General features: G+C 41.5%; 1 long non-coding RNA gene across 1 annotated transcript in view; it reads right to left on the bottom strand.

The window, feature by feature from the left end:
- The window catches only part of LOC124291079, a 78770-nt gene extending 62195 nt beyond the window's left edge, over positions 1–16575 (bottom strand). The window contains exon 1 of the long non-coding RNA XR_006902134.1: positions 16155–16575. This is a non-coding gene — a long non-coding RNA (uncharacterized LOC124291079). The remainder of the gene's footprint in view (positions 1–16154) is intronic.
- Positions 16576–18287: the final 1712 nt, after the last annotated feature.

Below are 18287 nucleotides of genomic sequence, written 5' to 3'. Positions count from 1 at the left end.
TAGTGAAAGCTCACTAAGATACAATGTTCAACATGGATACCTCTCAGACACAATATACTGACCACGATCTGACCAGCCGAAACAAATGTCCCATGCTACGTTTTCAAGCACCGATTCCATTCGACGAGAACCTTGTTTACAGCAGCAGTCTTAAATACAAAATAGACCCGTGGTTTCTTCAACTTTCTGGCCCGTGAAGGTCCGGGTTAGAATGAACCTTCAGTAAACCATGCTTGTCGTAAGAGGTGACTAACGGGATCGGGTGGTCAGGCTCGCTGACCTGGTTGCCACATGTCATCGGTTCCCAGTTGCGCAGATCGATGCTCATGCTGTTGATCACTGGATTGTCTGGTCTAGACTCGATTATTTACAGACCGTCGCCATATAGCTGGAATATTGCTGAGTGCGGCGTAATACTAAACTCACTCACTCACTCACTTAAACTTTCTGCATTAAGGTGACAGGTGTTACAACTTACTCTTCTTAAGGTGCACAGTATTATATTTCATGCACTTCGACGGGCAGTAATTAAAAAAACGTGTTAGCAATATCCATTATGTTTAACACATTCCCGCAGAAATCACAGAGAAAAACACCAGACTAAAGATAAAAATGGTTCAGAAATCACATGTGTTCATGACTTGGTATAAGAGGTGGAACTTCTATTCCAGGGCCCCGATCCACAAAGCGTTAGTAGCTCTACGCCATTCGTAATCATGTGATAAACTATATAGTTACGACAGCTCGTAACGCTACGGACGCATTGTCGACTTCTATGGTGCACTTTTGACTGTCCACCTATGGTCGAATATATATATATATATATATATATATATATATATATATATATATACGCACAAAATGTCCAAAGTAGTACAAGTGTTCAGTCATAAATATTGCATAGATAAATAAAAACAGAATGCCTTTTTCTCCAACATGTTTCGTTCTTTACTCCGACAATCTCCCTGAAGAGTAAAGAACGAAACATGTTGGAGAAAAAGGCATTCTGTTTTTATTTATCTATGCAATATATATATGGACTCGGTCCAGTTATTTCTTATTAATCTCAGTGACATCTTTATGGATGCGTTCCCGGAATATGACCTTTGCGTAAATGCCCTAGTATATTCATATGGTCTTAAGAACGCCAAAACCTTAATGCTTCTGCATAAAGTGGCTGATTTATGAGGGTTCACCGTTTGATGAAATGATTTACAGTAACTTCACCCTGCGGTTGGCGCTGTAGATTAGAATATATCAGTCAACTTTCACATGTCCACTTGGTTCCTTTGTGGAATTTCATTTCTCACTTTTACCAATTTACAGAAAATATTTCAATCATAAAGACTACAGGGCCTAGCTCTCTTAGCGCTATGATAGTCGTAAGTTAATGTTAATCAAGGCACTTACGACTATCTTAGCGCTAAGAGAACCTCGAAAATCTAGGCCCTGATCTTTATACTTTCTAGACTAGATTTATTGCTGAAGGGATTGGAGAATCAGATTCAGCAACTACTGAATTCCTCATCCGATTAGGTATATTCCTACGGTCCGTCAAGCTAAACACTGACTGACTGAGTTTGTTTTTTACGCCGCTTTTAGCAATATTCCAGCAACATCACGGCGGGCGACACCAGAAATGGGCTTCACACATTGTGCCCATGTGGGGATTCGAACCCGGGTCTTCGGCGTGACGAGCCAACGCTTTAACCACTAGGCTACCCCACCGCCCCTCAAGCTAAAGAAGATACACCCTGAAGTGGTATCAGTTTGCTACGTTCGCAAGTTGGAGCAGTTGAGTAGCCTAGTGGTTAAAGCTGAAGACGCGGTTCGATTCACAACACTGGTATAATCTGATAAGATGGTTGTAATATTGCTGGAATGTTGTTAATAGATAGGATAACATATTATGAATAAATCGGTTTAGGGTGGATTTGAGCTTTAGTAAAACACTATCAAAGGGTAAGATTGGGTAATATATCCAAATCGGGTAAATATGTTCGTGTTTGTTGAGTGGTTTATACTTGATGACTTCCTGGTATACTTGTGTTTGCTACAATACAAGTTTCTCACAGACATACCTACGCTGTATGTTAACAAGAGCATTAAGAGCCATGCATTATGTAGAGATTGAAGTCGTGCCATTAGAAATGGTATCCCGCTGTGAAATGTCCATTATGTACGGGGACAGGGCATTCATCATCGATTCCGGAGGTATTTCTACTGGTATCAGATGAAAAGATAGAGTGTCCTTACAAAATGTATACAGACACGCATTGTCATCATTACCCAAACCTGTAACATCGAACATCTCACGCCTAGATTAGTAATATTGATAATCACAATAATAATCAATCCAACTACTACTAAAATTAGCAACAACCATCTTCCTCGTTATCATCAGCAATTATATATTACCATGAGAAAATATATAGAGGTTTTCACGGTTAGTACGCATACAGAATACAGAAAATGTTAACGCTAGCCCTGTTCTTGACAGAATAATAATAATTATGATGACACTATCGACTACGTCACTCCATCACACATTATGACAGAGGGGCGGTGGGGTAGCCTAGTGGTCAAAGCGTTGGCTCGTCACGCCGAAGACCCGGGTTCGAATCCCCACATGGGTACAATGTGTGAAGCCCATTTCTGGTGTCCCCCGCCGTGATGTCGCTGGAATATTGCTAAAAGCGGCGTAAAACCAAACTCAGTCAGTCAGTCAGTCAGTCAGTCAGTCATTCATTATGACAGAAATACAGAGAGAAATAGAACACACACACACGCACACAAGGTGAGATGAGGTGAAATTGGGTTTTACGTCGTGCTTGAGAATATTTCGCTCATATGACGACGTGCATGCGTGTGTATGTGTATGTGCGGCTGCTTGTACTAGCCCAGACTTAAGCTGGTTTTATAGGGCTAGCTCACTGAGATACCATGCCGCAGTGAAGCATGAATACCCCACTCAGACACATTATACTGACTCCGAGCCGACCAGTCCTTGTTGTACCCATTAATGCCGAGCGCCAGGCAGGGACCAACAAGTACCATATTTTAACGTCTTTTTGGTCCCTGCCGCGGTCGGGGATCGAACCCGCGACCTTCCGCTCTCCGGGCGGACGCTCTAACCACTACACCACGGAGGCGGTCCGCACACAATATCACACACACACACACACACACACACACATGAGTATATATAGAGAGAAACAGATAGATAGATAGATAGACACACATATGTATCTCAGTTTGTGTTAGTGTGCTCACATAATACACTGTATGCAGGTAAAGTACATCCATGCATGCAGTATGTGTTGCTCTATATATCAGTAAGGTTCCTCACTGTACGTTCAGAAACACAGACATATGCCTTTTAATGCGTCACCCCGACAAAGGTGTTCAGCTGCTCAGGTGTGGTGTCCTATTCATCAAAAACGGGTAAATACAGTACGGCCGAATTACAACAGCCAATCATCTGTAATTTTCGGAAACAATATATCATACTTTTAGTGAACAGCTGGGGAATAATGGCTTTTGTCATGCATCGACAGACTTGTTTCAAGAGACTGCACATCATATTACACTGACTTCAGGAACATATGTATGCACACATTTATGTGCTGATGAACTTATATATACTGATGGAAACAAATAAGGGAACACGTGAAAACACCTTGGACCAGTGTTCCTGTATGTATTTCCAGATTTTCACACACGGTGTAATACAAACCACGCGAATAACAATGAAAACATAAATGAACACTTGTACTTTCATTGATCTCTTGTTCGTCTCCATTAGTAAATTTTCTTTCTTTGTTCGCTGTCTTACGACACAGTCATGAATAATCAAGTCTAATCGCGGCGGCTGCCGAGTAAACGAGCCTGGACTAGCAAACCAATGGACAAATTCAAAGTCATTTGATTCTGAAATTACATGTGTGTAAAAGAATGTTCTTATGGCATAAGTCGGCAATATTCCATCTATATGCATGTCTGGGTGTAACAGGCAAACCAGTGTTCGATATTCTGAGCAACGGTCTGTGCTGTCGGGGAACTATGACACGATATCAACCAAGATGCAGAGAATGACAGCCCGATCCAATCAGGTCGCGAGTTTAGTTTTACGCCGCTTTTAGAAATATTCCAGCAATATCACAGAGGGGGACACCAGTAAAGGGCTTCACGCATTGTACCCTTGTTGGGAATCGAACCCGGGCCTTCCGCGTGACGGGCGAACGCTTCTACCACTTCACTACAACGCCGCCCCTGATGGATAGCTATCCGGGGTCTCACTCGTCACAGTTGCTTTTCAGTTGCTATACAGCCCATGCTGTACAGTACACGTCACGAATAAAGTAAGCATGTAAGCTTAAGATGATATACCTATGCCTATGCGTAAAGTATTTGTCAATACATGTTCATCAGGGCAATCAGCTTATCAAACGGAACATATATATAATCCTAAACAATACTGATCGCTAATTTCCACACACGGACCCTCTTCAATGAACAAAACTTCAATACAACGCTAAACCTCAATACAACGCCAACGACAATATGTTCAGATCAATACTTTGATGAAAAGAACATTTTGTTTGGAACACATTTGCAACGCAATGTTTGCCCCAATGAATGGTATCGAGATCAATTATTTAATACTAAAGTATAAAAAAAATAAAAGAAACTGCATGAGGTTGAAGACATTACAAGTTTCTTTACAACTTAATTATATATCCTATGAAGGTCGTGCTGCGGGCGTATTGGTACGCCGATCCTGATCTCGCCATCCTCTCGTAAATGTCTGATGTCATACCCCGGTTATAAATTATTGATACACACAATACAGATGCAGACCGGTCCTTGCATCCTATGGACTAATCCTCATCTGCCTTCAATACACCAGCTGAACAATGGAGTCTAGAGATGACGCACTATTTCAGTCTTAATTCGTTGGTCATGACGTTGACATTATTGTCACTGAGAGCATCCTGCCAGCATCACAGATGCATTTCGTTCATTACGATATTATGAGAGAAAAAGGACTTTGAGATGTAATTCAGTGATTACGTGAAACACGTCTTTTTGTGTACAATTGATGTTGAGAGATGTCTTCAAATTCAAACGGTGCTAACTACTGTAAGGATTGTAATATTCTACACGATGCAAGCATAAAGTTAAGTACCCACAACCAAGCATCAAAATTATTTAATGCTTGGTTCGAATTCTTGAAGTAACTATGGTCTATCTTGGAATCACGACGGGGTTTTAACACAAACAGTTACAAAACAGAGGCGGCGAGGTAGTCTAGTGGTAAAAGCGTCCGCTCGTCACGCTGAAGACCCTGGTTCGATTCGCCACATGGTTACAATGTGTGAAGCCCAAATTTGGTGTCCCCCGCCGTGATATTCTGGAATATTGCTACAAGCGGCGGAAACTACACTCTCTAAATCTCATTTACAACCAATACTATTTGCTTCGACGATGAACCTAGATTAGTCCTGTTCGTGCAACGGTAGGTGGTTACAGTGACACCTACAGCTACGTATGTGTCAAGAGTGAATGAGTGTAGTTTTGCGCCGCTTTTAGGAATATTCCAGCGTGACGAGCCAACGCTTTACCCACTAGGCTACCCTTGTGAAATGTCTAGTGGTTAAGGCGTTCGCTCGTCACGCCGAAGACCCGGGTTCGATTCCCCACATGGACACAATGTGTGAAGCCCATTTCGGGTGTTCCCCGCCGTAATGTTGCTGGAAATTTGCTAAAGGCGGCGTAAAACTAAACTCACTCACTCACTCTAATTATACTATCCCGAGTCAGCGAAATATGGTGAGTGAGTGAGTTAAGTTTTACGCCGCACCCAGCAATATTCCAGCTATATGGCGGCGGTCTGTAAATAATCGAGTCTGGACCAGATAATCCAGTGATCAACAACATGAGCACGATCTACGTAGTTGGGATACGATGACATGTGTCAACCAAGTCAGCGAGTCTGACAACCCGATCCCGTTAGTCGCCTAATCAATTCTTACCTGGATCTTCACGGGTTAGCTATGGAAGGAACGCCCCATTTTGAACAGGTATCGACTGTCCAACACCCTGGTCAAACCCCAAACCATCCTGGAAAGATAATCCGGGGCGAACCGAGGTTCGAAACCACGTGTACGATCACAGGTCCTTGGCGTACCCGAGAGAAGCTATTCTGTACAGCGATTTCTGGCGCCTACGAAGACTGGGCCAGCCGTGACCCTTCCCCTCAAATGGATTTAAAAGCACTGAAAGAACTATTTCATCAATCCCTGGTTTAACTATGGAAATATATTCACTTGTCAAATAAGATATAACGTAGTCCTGATTCAGGAAGTGAAATGCAAACACGAGACTGTTATCGTCACATTTGTATTCTGCCTGGCCCAACAAACGGGTAGCTCACCATCGATTCATAATAAACTGTTGATGCCAAAAGAAGTAGTTATTTTCCACAGGTTATATGAAAATTCATGGGCTGAAAAAACGAACAGTATAATTTGTACATGTCTTAATGAATATGCTGAGCTCGCATAGCTCACTTGATGGTCGACATCACGCCAAATTCCTAGTTCTTGGTCTAATATTCTGGCGCATTTCATACTACTAATGCCATTTGACCTTGGGAATCACACTTTAAGATACAGAACTCACAGCGCGGTCATTACTATTGTCTAAGACATGGCCTTTTACGCTCCAGTGCATATCGTCCCAAGTGAACGCATTATGGTATTGGTGAACTACAGACCAGAACGATTCAGACGCCGCTCGGCGAGGATGAAGATGAGTGCTGGTAAAACTACACCTCATAGAGTAGGTGGATGAATAAGGATTTCAGTCAGCCTTTTGAAATAATCTGGCAACATCACATGGGAGGAGACGGAATTGTCTGCACAAATTGTACCCAAGTGGGTAATGAAACTGGCGCCTTCGCGTGACAAGACAACACTTTCCACACTTGGCTATGGCTATCTATAATGAGTTAGTGAGTTTAGTTTTACGCCGCTTTCAGCAATATTCCAGCTATATAACGGCGGTCTGTAAATAATCGAGTCTGGACCAGACAATCCAGTGAGCAACAGCATGAGCATCGATCTGCGCAATTGGGGACCGATCACATGTGTCATCCAAATCAACAAGCCTGACCACCCGATCCCGTTAGTCGCCTCTTACGACAAGCATGGGTTACTGAAGGCTCATTCTAACCTGGACCTTCACGGGTGCTATCTATAGTGTATACGGTAACATAATATGAGTGAGTGAGTGAGTGAGTGAGTGAGTGAGTGAGTGAGAGTTTCGGTTTACGCCACACTCAGCAATATCCCAGCTGTATGACGGCTGTCTGTAAACAATCGAGTCTGGACCAGACAACCCAGTGATGAACATCACGAGCATCGTTCTACGCAATTGGGATACGATGACACGTGTTAACATAATATGAAATGGTAAGACGAAAGTTAAGGAGCGGACTGATTTTCCGAATGCTCATACAAAAGTCTTATTTGACCCTCTCCAAATGAAATTGCTAAGACATTTTGCTTTTCTTGTACAAGAACGACCCAGACGTCAGTCTAAACAGCAACCCAGTCTGATCAACACCTTTGTTTCTTTTACCTTCCACGATAATAAATCCGCCAAATAATATGTTGGAAGTAATAGCTTTGGCAATCAAGGTCCAATGGAAATTAGATGGGATCCAATATACCATATCCTCGGAGGATCAACTGAGTAAAGATAATTAGATCCCGGCTTCAGTAGCAGCAGTCGCGACTCCAACGCGGATATGAACGATGTGGATACACTGGTGATAACAAGAGTTCACTTGGGATCCCGAGGTTTAGACAGATGTCTTCAGAGACACTTGATGCTGTCACAATGTCGGATAGACTGGAATCGATTTCCACAACATTTGTCTTGATTTGAAGACGCCAGGACACTTAAACAGGAGAGTGGGATGAACTATTCAGGGTTTGTTTGTTTAGAAACTCTCTAATATTGATACGGTTACGATTGCTGTTGTTTACGGTTTAACCACTGGTATTAATAACTAACAAACTGGGAATGACGGAGTTGTCCAACAGCAGCTTAGCTGTGATGAATGAGCAACGTTGTTCTGTAGCAACTCCACGACTGTAGACAACAGCTGGCCCATGGGACATGAACGAATCTTCATATATCAGAAGGGTACGCTAGTCAATGCTTCAGGAATCGACAAAAATCAATATGATATAGCTGGAGTGAATACTTAAGTGACAACAGCCTTGACATCTGAATTAAAAAAGCATACAACGAAAATCAATAGAATCACACACACAACATGCACAAAAGCAACACAGCACTGACATGGAGGCTTCATGTTAAAGGTAGTATCGGTAAACTCAATACAAGTACAGTCCCGGTGTACAAAAGGCTCTAATGAAGTGAAGTGAAGAACACGAAAGTGTGAAGAGAGTTTTGACCTATATACGATAGCCCATGACCTTTCCGCTGCGTGAGTTGACCACGATCTGCAATTCCGGAATACTAGATTGCTCAGTGCAATGTTCGGGCGTTGTCTGTCGGCTATAGGATTAATGATTGCGATTGTGTGTGCGTTAGTTTTATGATGCATTGCTCAAAGTTCACATCTGATCAGGGAGAAAATATTCTTCCCTGCTTCACGTTACTTCTACGAATGACTAAAGTTCAATGAATGAGTGATCTGTTCACCCAGCAGAAAATGGGTACCCGGTGGGATAAGTCATGTGACTATCAACCTTCTAGCACCTCACAGGCAGATTGGGTTATCCGGGGTAATAATAATCAGGTTGTGTGTTAGCGTTTTGACCATGGAAAGGCGCTTTGAAAAAGGAAAAACATATAATAAGTATAGTTTTACGAATCATTAAATAAATTCGGTTGCTATCACGGTGACACCTCAAATGAGTACCAATGTGAATCGAACCCGCCCCTCGGCGTTACGAGCGAACACTTGGATCACGTGGCTACCCCGCCGTCCCACGTGTACAATGTGGGACTTATGATATACAAACACAATGTCTGCAAATATATGTTCCTCGATGATAATCTGGTAAATAATTAAGACGTGTTCTATTATTCGTAAAACTGCTTCGATCCTGTTGGCGAATTTGGTTCGAATGTGCTTCATTGTTGCAAGGATCGATTCGGATCGAAGGCATACGGATCCAGCCAGGTGATAAACCTTTGTTTGTTTATCGATACAGTCACATGGTATGAATGTGTGTTAAAGGTGACGTTCTGTCCGCTAAGACCCAGCACTATAACACCCCAAGAGATAAATATATGTGACACCAACTTTGACACAATTGACGTTATACAATTATACATACAATGGATGTATACAATTGATGGGTTTGGCAGATGTTGCGGGTGATGTAGACCTCTTGAGTAGGATTTGGAGTGGGAACAAGGTACAATAGACTATAAACATGAGAATAACGCATTGTGTATGTACATAATTATGCATGGCTTCATCTGTAACAGGGCGGTAGGTTAGCCTAGTGGTTAAAGCGTTGGCTCGTCACGCCGAAGACCCGGGTTCGAATCCCCCCACATGGGTACAATGTGTGAAGCCCATTTCTGGTGTCCCCCGCCGTGATGTTGCTGGAATATTGCTAAAAGCGGCGTAAACCCAAACTCAGTCAGTCAGTCACATCAGTCATCTGCACGCACGCACGCACGCACGCACGCACGCACACACAACACCGTTTGGTCAAACTTGTAAGTACCTACCTAAATACGTCGAGCTATCTCAGTAAACCTGTAGTGCTATACAAACCGAATTGCAAAAGAATCATTAATATATAATAATTAATGAATAAAAAATAACTTTTCGAGTTATGCATGGCCGCCACACACACATGACCTACCTAAAGACGTCGTTAATCCAAATGTCAATCACATAACTTGAATATACAAAAACGACGTTTTTCAAAGATGATGGTCCCATATAATGAATTAGTTTGTAACAAATGTAATTTAAACTTGCTTGAAGATGAAGATCACATATTGCTAACATGTCCATTTTATAACCTATGCAGATCTGAATGTATTCCAGCCTATTTCTACAGCCCAATTGTCAAATTTCCAGCCCTTATTGAACATACAAAATATCAATGTTCTCAAAGGGATAAGTACATTCCTGAAGCAAAACCTACGTTCACATGATTGTTTTATCATATATTATATTTCAACGCTACACGCCACGACAATGTTGTATTACCTGTTGTAGTCATGGCAACATGGCCTCCAATTCTCAATAAAGTGATCTGATCGATCTGGTATACAAAATGCATTGCAATAGCAATTATTAATACATACGACACTGCAAAATATATATGTTAGAGACATGTAATGTACTCCACATTTACATTTACCAAAAGATGTTTCTTGCAAACCGTATACTGGAGACAAAGCCAACACTAATTACAACATACAATTTACTGCTTGTATGAAGACCTAATCAAGCAAGTCTAATCAGGCTGTACTGTTACAAATTGAATTGTGTCAATATGTCATTACTTGGTAGCGAACGTTTCAGACAATGCAATTATGAACATGTCATCCATACCATTGGCCCAGCCACTTTGACTGGACCGGGCACTCTTCATTATCAGGAACCCCAGTATCAAATACAACGTCATATGGACGGAGTTTTCCGATTGTAAAGGGTACCGTTGGTTGTCACTATTCTTTATATTTATATTTGGTTGGTGGGTTGGTGTTTTAACGCTACACTCAGCAGTATTCCAGCAATCAGCAATATGGCGACAGTCTGTAAATAATAGAGTCTGGACCAGACAACCCAGTGATTAACATCATGAGAATCGCTCTACAGAATTGGGATACGATGACATGTGTCAACCAAGTCAGTGAGTTTGACAACCCGATCCCGTTAGTCGCCTCTTACAACAAGCGTGGGTTACTGAATTCTTACCCGGATCTCAACGGATCTTATATATATATTCATCATTTCGTTAACGCCGCATTCATTACTATGATGGCGCTCCGGGCATAATCGAGTCTGAACCAGACAATCCTGTGACTGAAATTATGAGCAGCCTTTGGGGTATGTCAGTGAGTGAGTTGCGTTTTACGCCACTTTTAGCAATATTCCAGCAATATCACGGCGGCTGACACCAGAAATGGACTTCACACCTTGTACCCATGTGGGAAATCGAACCCGGGTCTTCGGCGTGACAAGCCAGCGCTTTAACCTCTAGGCCAAACCGCTGCCCCCATCCTTCGGGTTACGATGACACGCAGTTAATCAAGCCGATCACAACAAACCCGATCGTTTTGGACGATTCTAAAGGCAAGCATGGGTTATTGAGGACAATGTCTTACCGCGAATCCCCACAGGAGCCCTTAGCTCATGAATATACGCTACGCAACTCTATCAATAATCATAGCAATCTACTGTTAAAAGGACAGTTCCTCTGCAGTTCCGTCCTACTTAAATGCATCACTTTATGAATTACTATCACTTTGATAAGAGGCGTCCGCAAAACGTTGAGCGTATTTTGCTCACACATCCAGTTTAAAGATTATTTAAGCCATCACTAGAGACGTATGGGAATGTGCATATAAGCAATGGTGACCCTGTGATCTAAGACGCCATAATTCGCTGAGCAGAGTTTTTAGGTAAGAGGGGACCCAATGTTCCTCCTGATAATGGTTCAAAGTCTTGGGTTTCACGGTGGAATAGAAATCTAAGATCTGTGACAAAGCTAAATCAGTTTAACACTCTAAACAGAATGCAATACACACCCCAAACCTGTTTTTAAATTCTACAACGCAGGAAAAATATTCTATCTAATATGACTAGGCATATATGTACAATCTTTCTTGACGTTTACGTCTCTCGTAGCTCAGTGAGAGTTGCTCTATAGACTGTATATATTATGTATATTATGTATAACAGTCTTGTTTTGTTTTTAAGGAATGTATGGCGATATGTATCACTTAAGGCTTTCCCCCAATATCAGGGGCGGTGGGGTAGCCTGGTGGTTTAAGCGTTCGCCCGGGTTCGATTCCCCACATGGGTGCAATGTGTGAAGCCCATTTCTGGTGTCCCGCGCCGTGATATTGCTGGAATATTGCTAAAAGCGGCGTAAAACTAAACTCACTCACTCCTCCACTACCAAGCTGACACTTTGTTGTATAACCTAAAAACTTGTAAAAACTTGATTATGAATAGAACTTTATTTATTTGTTACAAAAAAAACAACAAATTTGTCCAGTTCAATTCATTTTAAAAAAAATTAATGTAAATGAACCGCTCTCTTTCGGCGAACGATATGGCGACATTTTTATTTACGATCTGACGATGACGATGGGTTCTTTCATATTTCCAGGTTTTCCAACCATGACCAAATATAGGGTGATTACTGGTAGAAATGCTCCATTGGTTTCCCGTAATAATAATGAGACATGGCAGATTTCAGACAAAAAATGTAAAAGCTTTCATGGAGGCTGAAATACTTCCGGTTGTAGTCTTTTCGTACGGAGAGAGACAGTAGCTCCCGAATGACAACGACTGCTATCGTTATATCACAGAAGGCAAATTCAGCAATGTGTCACAATGAATTTGCCAGCTCAGCGAAATTCGGATCGCCGCAAGGCAAAACGTCGACACGAGGATTATCCAAGCTATAAAGTGACATCTAGACAGTTTGGGTCATGGCGGGTGCACCAGAATATGCGCATGTGTGACTGAATGACCTAGGAGGTTAGCTTTTGTGCAAAACATCTGATGGCCGCTATGAAATATAGCCACACAGTATACACAACTATAGATCAAACGGTTTAGTGAGACGAGTTAGCCATTAACTGAAAAGTGTCTAATTAACGCCAAAAATATGTATTAAATATATTGTTAATTACTCATGCACAAAATTTAATTGTTGACTATAAAATAGTACTTTCAAAATGTTACAACGTAAAAAATGTCCTGGCATTGTGTATTCGAATTTGTATTTGTTTCAGAATTTTTATAATATTGTAACATTTTTGTGGAAGGCCAAATTGTCTAACTCTTGCCTAGAGTTATTTCTGGTGAATGGAAATACTTCTTAAATGAATAGTTTGTTCAGAAATAATCCCAACCTGAATATTTTGGGCCAATGGTAAAAACACAGAATAGTATGTTTTGTTGAATACAGCTTTGTTGAATACAGCTTGAAAAGAAATAAATAGTCTCCAATATGCACACCCCCATACCAAAATGCTGATGCCCCTTCCACTTCTCTCAGTACATAGCTATGCAAGTCTTGACCTTCATACATACGTGTCCTACACTTACTTAATCATCAGTGTCTACAAACTGGAAACATTGAGGTGTATACTACTAATATCGAAGAAAGATCGACTCATAAATAATAAAAAAAACGAGAGAGCGCCAGACACAGATAGTTTGTCGACTGATCGCCTACTTGTGCCTCCGCCCTCCGGTACTGATGAAGCTTTCTTTAACCGGCATTTATTCATAACCACAAAACACCCAGTGACATCATTCATTGGACCCGTATGGGTAGTCAAGAAGCTGTAGTGATCTGACGTAGGTAATTGTGAGATCGGGCTAGCGTTGGGTTTACTTTTGTGGGTCAAATTGGTTTGGATTCTATATATTTCAACCTATTTCAGCTGAACGTTTCTCTCTGAGAATTGTCTTTTAGCTTAGCTTTAGAAATATGCCAGTCGGACAAGAACAAAATTAGATGACGAACAAAATGAGGTGATCTGATTGATACGACTGAGAATGGAGTTCTCCGATACGAACACTCCGAAATAGACCTGTACAACTGAGTCCATAGAACACGGATGGACTGTGACACAATCAGACATTGGCGTTCCGAGCCACAACGGTCACGTTAATAGCCATCAGAGACAATAACGTTACTTTTATCCTTAATGCCGAAATGATACCATTGAAAGCTCTTCAAACAACGTACGTTTAAACTTACTGTTGCAATGATGCCATTGAAAGCTCTGCAAACAACGTACGTTTACACACTGTTGCAAGGATGCTATTGAACGTTCTTCAAACAACGTACGTTTAAACTTACTGATGCAATGATGCCATTGAACGCTCTTCAAACAACGTACGTTTAAATGCACTTACTGTTGCAATGATGCCATTGAAAGCTCTTCAAACAACGTACGTTTACACTTACTGTTGCAATGATGCCATTGAAAGCTCTTCAAACAACGTACGTTTACACTTACTGTTGCAAGGATGCCATTTAAAGCTCTTCAAACAACGTACGTTTACACTTACTGTTGCAATGAAGCCATTGAAGGCTCTTCAAACAACGTACGTTTACACTTACTGTTGCAATACTGCCATTGAACGCTCTTCAAACAACGTACGTTTACACTTACTGTTTCAATGAAGTAATTGAAGGCTCTTCAAACAACGTACGTTTACACCTACTGTTGCAATGATGCCATTGAAAGCTCTTCAAACAACGTACGTTTACACTTACTGTTTTAATGAAGCCATTGAAGGCTCTTCAAACAACGTACGTTTACACCTACTTTTGCAATAATGCCATTGAAAGCTCTTCAAACAACCTACGTTTAAATGCACTTACTGTTGCAATGATGCCATTGAAAGCTCTTCAAACAACGTACGTTTAAATTTATTGTTGCAATGAAGCCATTGAAAGCTCTTCAAACAACGTACGTTTACACTTACTGTTGCAATAATGTTATTGAACGCTCTTCAAAAAACGTACGTTAAAATTTATTGTTGCAATGAAGCCATTGAAAGCTCTTCAAACAACGTACGTTTACACTTACTGTTGCAATAATGCAATAATGTCATTTAAACTTACTCTTCAAACAACAACGTACGTTTAAACTTACTGTTGCAATGAAGCCATTGTTTACACCTTCTGTTGCAAACAACGTACGTTTTACACTTACTGTTGCAATAATGTCATTGAACTCTCTTCAAACAACGTACGTTTACACTTACTGTTGCAATGAAGCCATTGGAGGCTCTTCAAACAACGTACGTTTACACTTACTGTTGCAATTAAGCCAGTGAACGCTCATCACACAACGTACGTTACACATTCAATAATGATGATATCGAAGCTCTTCAAAGAAACTGACGTTAATTAGTACTACAAAATTTCGCAATGACATCGTCGAAAGTGCTTCCTTAAACGTACGCTAGTATTCAATATTGCTTTGACTGACTGACTGACTGAGTTTGGTTTTACGCCGCTTTTAGCAATATTCCAGCAACATCACGGCGGGGGACACCAGAAATGGGCTTCACACATTGTGCCCATGTGGGGACTCGAACCCGGGTCTTCGGCTTGACGAGCGGACGCTTTAACCATTAGGCTACCCCACCGCCCCTATTGCTTTGACATATAGTCGTAATGATATGGTTGGTTCTCGAGACACACGGTCAGACAAACTGCGGTGATGCTTGCCCTGGTTCGGGAGCTGCAGGTTCTCGTACAACACATCAGTAATCTTTGACAAGACATGCACGGATGATCTTCCCATTACAATATGACATTTGAACATCATAGTGCATATCATATTACATCCAATAAATTGATACGTTAACACAATTTTTGTGTTGCTGTGTAATGTCCGCTTGATAATGAGAAAAAAGTACAATTTGCAAGAAAAAAAATCATTCGACAGAAAATGAGGCATTATTCAGGAACAAAGTAATATATCGCCTAGCTCAACCACTGATATTGTTCAGACCAAGCCGGCGTATTATTAGCACGCGTGTTGTTTCCACGAATCAATCAGCTAAATGGCCCATGAGAATATATGAGTAATGTTCAATAACCATATCCATACGCATGGGCGATGTTGATAGTGACTTAAAAACATGGTCACGAAACGGGAATGCACACATGTACATATATCGCTATGTGATTTCACACGCGTGCTTCGTAAGAAATATAGCTGAGTATAATGGAGGTCTTAACGTCAGGCAACAGCGTGCCCTGTTAAGAATGGGACATATTGTCTACATCTGTGTACGTATATGTACCGCCTATTACATAAACTGAAACATCAGTATACATACATATAATATGAGTAATGATACAATGGTGTTTACATACCTGTATGGGTTCATTCAGATTTCGAACGAAACAGAGCACAAAATACCGGTAACTTGTTCCAGTGAAGTCTTTGCCTGAGATCCAGGTTGTGACCTGTTAAATTTATCACTCAGTTGATCATGAGACGGGGCGTTTGGTAACCTGAGTTATAAATTTCACTGTTTGCACATGTCCTTCTTCCAGCGTATATGGGCCGCGTCCTCAATTCTGACTGCGGATACAGGTCCGATCGACCCCTTGTACACACCCGACACACCTTTTCCTGCCCCGAGAAGCTAAGGGGAATCACGCGATGATATATATAGCTGGGTACCCCTCGCGGGTTGTAACGTATCTTTGAAACGTATTCATGCATCAACCACTATTCTGGACATATATACACTACATAGCATAGCCGAAACCACGGTGCAATGTTTACATGGGTTCCGATACCACATCAGTTATCTCCCTTAGGTACTAATGACATCTATCGCTTGGCTCCTGTTTTACTTAGGCTCTGTATCGGCTTCAGTCACCTGATATGACGTCATGAGATTTTACGTTGTCAAGAGCGCGGGTTGTATGTGGGTCATTGTTGCGCTTCAGGTGACCACCACGGACAAAACGAAATGTTTGAAAACGGCCGGCGTTGCCTGACAGGGGAGTGTGGCGTGACCATCGCTACTTGTCACGCGAGCAGACGACACTTGAGAGTAGCATGAATAGCGGTAGTCAACAGATCGTTAGGTAGATTGCAATTGGTATAGAATTTGTTCAAAATTGAGATTGCTAACCGAGATCGTGTATTTAGGAACTTCAATTACTAGCGTGTTTTGTTTAGCTAGCACAATTTTCTCTGTATATACGATAGGCTACTCGAGAAATCAAAAATACATTGAGGCAGAAATAAAGAAATATGTTTGAAATCGCTTGTTTGTGTAAGGAAATTGAGGGTAATTTGAGTCTTAATCTCAGAATAGACAAATAGAACTAGTTATGGGACGTCCATTCAATCCGATAATATGGATAATTAATATTTCTCATAATGTTATCTCTAATCTCACCCAGTGGTTGATAACACGAGCAGTGATACGTGTGAGGTACGGTGACGGGAGAAAACAGACACATGTAATCACCCGATCCCTTCAGATCTGAAATTTTCAGAGAGTCTATCATATTTTTAATTTCCTTTTCCCTACTTTGCCAAAGGAGATCCATGAAACACACATGGTTTATACGTTTTGGAATATTACATTCTGATGGAGTATGGGATGCTAGAGTGGAGCCGTGGATGAGAATGGGGTGCTAGAGCGGGGACGTGGATGAGAATGGGGTGCTAGAGCGGGGACATGGATGAGGATGGGGTGCTAGAGCGGGGACATGGATCAGAATGGGGTGCTAGAGCGGGGACATGGATGAGGATGAGACTCTAGAGAGGGGACATGGATGAGAATGGGGTGCTAGAGCGGGGACATGGGAAGAGGATGAGAGGACAGTGATAACAATGTCATATTAGAATTAATATGAGACATTGACGAAAATGGGTTGCTGGGGCTGAGAATGAGAACTGGATGAGTGTAAACGGGAGTCTATGTGGGAAGTTGTGTTCCCCAATTGTCATAATTCTTACAAATTCTCCTACGCTTCCTCGTCCTCTCAATACCCAACATAATTATTATGACATGCCGTGGTATAACTGAAGTACTCATTCACTACTACTACTACTACTACTACTACTACTACTGCTGCTGCTGCTGCTGCTGCTGCTGCTGCTGCTGCTACTGCTACTACTACTACTACTACTACTACTACTACTACTACTAACTCTGAGGTCCCATGGGGACTTGCAAACAGAATGTATACATGAGGCTATTAGCACATATCTCCCTTTTCAAGGTATCCATATGCTACCCACGTAGCTGTTTTGAGTGAAAGCGGTTGGAATAACACATTGGTACATATAAACCCTTCGCTCGTCATGTCAAAGACCCGGTTAAATTCGAAAATCTGAACAATATTGAGACTATTTTCTTTCTGTCTTCCCCCGTAAAACTCCAGGACTATTGCTAAATGCGACGTAAAATCACTCGCTTGCATAAGTAAGTGATACGGCTGAGAAGGCTCCGTGAATGGGCATGTTCGTGGGCTGATCAG

This window comes from Haliotis rubra, unplaced genomic scaffold, assembly GCF_003918875.1.
Source record: "Haliotis rubra isolate DU_JTF1 unplaced genomic scaffold, ASM391887v1 Scf480, whole genome shotgun sequence".
In the NCBI taxonomy this organism is placed as follows: Eukaryota; Metazoa; Mollusca; class Gastropoda; order Lepetellida; family Haliotidae; genus Haliotis; species Haliotis rubra.
Note: the sequence above shows the minus strand (reverse complement) of the source record. Positions and strands in the feature narration are given on the sequence as shown.